The sequence below is a fragment of the Physella acuta genome, unplaced genomic scaffold (assembly GCF_028476545.2).
Source record: "Physella acuta isolate Inbredline_101_S28 unplaced genomic scaffold, ASM2847654v3 ptg002363l, whole genome shotgun sequence".
NCBI classification, from domain to species: Eukaryota; Metazoa; Mollusca; class Gastropoda; family Physidae; genus Physella; species Physella acuta.
In genome coordinates, this window is record NW_026733855.1 from 10,001 (window position 1) to 15,000 (window position 5,000).

The 5,000-nt window shown below is 44.9% G+C and overlaps 1 non-coding gene across 1 annotated transcript in view; it reads left to right on the forward strand.

The window, feature by feature from the left end:
• Positions 1-3,931: 3,931 nt before the first annotated feature.
• The window catches only part of LOC131933091 (small subunit ribosomal RNA), a 1,846-nt gene continuing 777 nt past the window's right edge, over positions 3,932-5,000 (forward strand). The window contains exon 1 of the ribosomal RNA XR_009384845.1: positions 3,932-5,000. This exon is cut by the window's right edge and continues 777 nt beyond it. This is a non-coding gene — a ribosomal RNA (small subunit ribosomal RNA).

Below are 5,000 nucleotides of genomic sequence, written 5' to 3' on the forward strand. Positions count from 1 at the left end.
CGTGCGAGTGGCAGTTCACCGATCAAACCGACTTTATTTTGCGGCATTGCCGTACTGTGGCCGCAAGTGATCGAGAGGTCGCCCGTTCCACCGAGGATGCGAAGCGGCGAGTCGTTAGTCTAACAGAGCTGGCGAATGACGGTGGTTGTTCTATGTTTAAATACATTAAAACTACATTTCACTTTGCGCTGAATGTACGTGGATATTAAAAACCCAATTGAAAAATTTGGTTGAGTTCATCCCGCCGTTTACCCGAATTTTAAAAAAATTGTGAAAAATAAAAAAAAAATAGATGAGCTGAAGTTTGATGGGTTGCCGATCAGACCGCCTCGACTTAGCGGCATTCCCGCGTAGAGTGATCGAGAGTTTTCCAGTCTCAAGCTCGCCCAGTGTAAAGACGCGGCATTGCCGTAGAGGCTAAGCTGCTAAGTAGAGACGGTGTTTGTACAACTATATTTCACTTTATATTCTTAACCAATGTATGTGTTGTAGAAAGCAGATTTTTCTCATCCCGCCGTTTACCTGAAACGAATAAAAATTTATTTTGTACAAAATTAAAAACATTAGTGTTTCCAATAAACTACATTTCACGTTTTCTAATTTAAACTTAAACGAATGACTGGTATCAAAATATAGGATCTATGTGAAAATAAAAACACGGTGTAAGAGTTTTCAAACCTCGGTAATGCCGTCTAAGACCAACTAGTCGACCGAAGGGACAGTAGTTTTCCGGTCGATAAGACATATCAGCCCGGTATCGCCAAAGTTAATTACGATCGGTCATAATAAACTAAATTTAAAATAAATAAATAACCCAAACGTGTGTATACATCATGTGGTACGTATTCAGTTCTATTCTAACTGGAATATATATTTTAAGAATCAATGAACTTAAGTTTTAAAACCAAACCGAAATCGCGCGAGTCGTCGTTGTAAAACTAGATTTAACAAACGGCTGCGTAATATTAGACTTAAAAATATTATATAATATCCTCTATTGATTAAATAGTGAAAAATAAGCTTCAATGTAGCTTAATCTAGTACAAAATCTAAAAGTTGTGATAAATTAAATTGAAATTAAACACGATAGACTTAAATCTAGAGTTAAGGAATAAAACCGACCCGCGAACCAGCTACTAAATGGTTCGATAAGACTTATCTCAAATACAATCGTTTTCTATCAGTGTTATGCCTTCAATCGATACTTTTTGATGAAATAAATACTTAAATGATTTAATGAATGCATATATACATGTAATTAATGAGTGAAAGTATGTATAAAGTATTAGATAAATTAATAATAAACCGACCCAGCTACTAAATGGTTCGATAAGACTTATCTCAAATACAATCGTTTTCTGTAATTGTTATGCCTTAAATTGATAATTTTTAGTTAAACAAATACTTAACTAATGAAATAAATACATAGATAAATGTATTTAATGAATTAAAGTATGTATAAAGTATTATATAAATTAATAATAAACCGAATCCGACCAAATTTAAATCTAAAACCACGATCGGCGGCGTAATGAAGTGTATCGTAAACCCGTTTTTTTTATAATTTAAAATGTAATGACAGAACTCCCAAAACAACAATACACATACATATTAGTACTATGGTGAATTGTAGTTGTATTAGGACCGTAATTATAGTTAATTAAGGAACCATTCATTGTCTTCGCTCTGTTATGTACGTCGTCGTTTAATCGACACGGCATATTTGGCTTGAATCTAGAAAAATTCAAACTCTAACCCTAAGGTAGACAGGCAGGGTAAATAAATGTGGGTGATCTCTCATAAAATTGTCTTCTAGGAATTATTTTTATATAGACTATCTTTTCTGTAGAGTTTAAGTGGACAAGCGCGGACGAAATAGAGCGCAAAATTTAAAATGAATTAAAAATTTTCATCAGACCGGAAGTAGGCATAACCTAGGCGCCATGTTTCCGTCGTACAAGTTTTCACCGTTGCAGTCACCGTTTCAATCGCTCTTCGTGTGGACGTGTATTATTTCTAGTCATGTGTTGTGTAGATGATTCGCTTAAGGTAGGTGTTCGGACTTATTTCTTTAATATTAATTAAACCGTATTTGCCTTGTCGGCCTTAAAATAAAGCTATTTTTTTTTCATCGCAATCGAAGTGTTAGATCTAGAATCTAGTTCCCGCCTCCGCTTCGCTAATTCGACTTAATGTAACTATGACACAACTATTAAATCTAGAGTCTCTATTTTAATTAAATAATTAGGAATTCTATCTCTAGATGATATCTAATCTATTCCCACACGTGTGTGCAAGTAGGATTTAACGTCAGAACAGGTGTGGTGGTCTAGGCGTCGCTATTTTTGACGGTAGGAATTTTTTTTTTAAATTCGTAAAATTTTATATAGACTTTATATAGCAATTTACTAAGACCGACCCTAACGCCCAGTAAATATTTAATTACCACATTGTTATGGACACGGTGTATTAGGTAGGGCCGAGGGCTATCCATAGGTACCAATTTTTAAATTTTGTGACAATTAGGAGCCGAGTTATAAAATAAATTTAAAATACTGGTTCTGGTCTTAGACTTTATATAGCAATTTACTAAGACCGACCTTAATACCCATTAATTATTTAATTAGCGCATAGTTATGGACATCCTGTATTAGGTTGGGCCCAGGGCTATCCGTAGGTACCAAGTTTATAATTTTGTGACGATTATTAGTCGAGTTATAAAATAATATAAAAAAACTGGTTCTGGTTTGCACTACATTTCTTTCTTCTTTAACGGCGGACTCCCGGTCCAGCCCCATGGGTTACCCGTGAGCCGGGGCCTCGTTAGCCTGGACGGCTCCGATGTGACCGCGGATTGTTGTGGCCCGCCTCAGCCCGAGTCGAGATCACCCTTCCGATCGAAGGTGGACGCCATAGGGCGCCCGGGATAGCCCGGGGCGCTGTTCGTCACCCGAGCGCAGGGGCGCCGGGAGACGCCCCCGGTGAAGTTTGGCGGGTGATTCTGGTAGAGCTCCCCACCCCGATCGCAGGACACCCCTCGCCGCCCGCCCAGGTGTCGAGGTGGCCGCGGGGGAACTCGGGGCGTTTTGGCTCCCCCTTGTGCCGGAGCGGCGCCCTCGGTCCCAGAACGCCCCTGGCGGGTGATTCGCATGCCCCCTGGGGTGGGGAACGCGGGTGGGTGGTCGTAAAGCGTGTAACCGCAGTGGGGGCGGCCCCTTAGTCGGGGGCGCCAAAGTTGGCACCCCACCTGGGGCGCCCCCCGGAAGTGTGGCGCCCGCGCGAGTGAGCCCCGTAGATGCGCCCCGACACCCCCGCGCCGCCCCCCGGGTCGCGGCACCCCCGGCGCCCTCCGTGCGGGCTCCCCTCATGGGGCGGCACCCCGGTCCTCCCCGAGACTATGTACCCGATTTTTCGGTTTAACACTAGAGGTATGGGCAGAAATACGGCGGTTAAAACGGTCTGTATCTACTATTGTGGAGGTGAGTGTCGGTGAAGCCTCTATGTGACGCTAGGATCCGCGCTCCCTCGCAGCCAGCGACATGTGCCCGATCTGACCGTGCGTGGCTCAGTCTCCCGACTAGCTTCCCGGTAAAATGCGGGCTCGGCGCGCAGGTCGCGCCAGTGAAGGTAAAAGTACGTGTCCGTAGCGTGAAGCCAGCGGCGACGCGCAGTGCTAACGCAACCAAGCAGTATTGGTGGCTCGATAAAAGTCTCGCACTGGCCCAGCCCTCGGAACGGGCGACGGGTCTGCAAAACGCAGTCGGCTCGATGCAAATCGAGAGATTTCCCGGCGACGCCGTGTTTACGGTGAAGGGGGAAATGTGAGCGGTCCGATGTGAAAAAATCCGGGAATGCCGGGATCCGTTCTCTCGCTAGAGCGTTGTCTCCCGTCCCGCGATGTGTTGTGGAAAAACGTCTCGCAAACGATAGCTATCTGGTTGATCCTGCCAGTAGTCATATGCTTGTCTCAAAGATTAAGCCATGCATGTCTAAGTTCACACTGTCCCATGGTGAAACCGCGAATGGCTCATTAAATCAGTCGAGGTTCCTTAGATGACACGATCCTACTTGGATAACTGTGGCAATTCTAGAGCTAATACATGCAATCGAAGCTCCGACCTTTATCGGGAAGAGCGCTTTTATTAGTTCAAAACCAATCGGCGCGGCCTCGCAAGGGGTTGCGTCGTCCCATTTGGTGACTCTGGATAACTTTGTGCTGATCGCATGGCCTCGCGCCGGCGACGCATCTTTCAAATGTCTGCCCTATCAAATGTCGATGGTACGTGATATGCCTACCATGTTTGTAACGGGTAACGGGGAATCAGGGTTCGATTCCGGAGAGGGAGCATGAGAAACGGCTACCACATCCAAGGAAGGCAGCAGGCGCGCAACTTACCCACTCCCGGCACGGGGAGGTAGTGACGAAAAATAACAATACGGGACTCTTTCGAGGCCCCGTAATTGGAATGAGTACACTTTAAACCCTTTAACGAGGATCTATTGGAGGGCAAGTCTGGTGCCAGCAGCCGCGGTAATTCCAGCTCCAATAGCGTATATTAAAGTTGTTGCAGTTAAAAAGCTCGTAGTTGGATCTCAGGCGCAGGCGGGCGGTCCGGCTCGCGCCGGCTCACTGCCCGTATCTCCTGCCCTACCGTCTGTCGGCTCTCTCCCGCGGGTGCTCTTCACTGAGCGTCCCGGGTGGCCGACGCGTTTACTTTGAAAAAATTAGAGTGTTCAAAGCAGGCCTCGCTGCCTGAATAATGGTGCATGGAATAATGGAATAGGACCTCGGTTCTATTTTGTTGGTTTTCGGAATTGGAGGTAATGATTAACAGGGACAAACGGGGGCATTCGTATTGCTGCGTTAGAGGTGAAATTCTTGGATCGCAGCAAGACGAACTACTGCGAAAGCATTTGTCAAGAATGTTTTCATTAGTCAAGAACGAAAGTCAGAGGCGCGAAGACGATCAGATACCGTCGTAGTTCTGACCATAAACTAT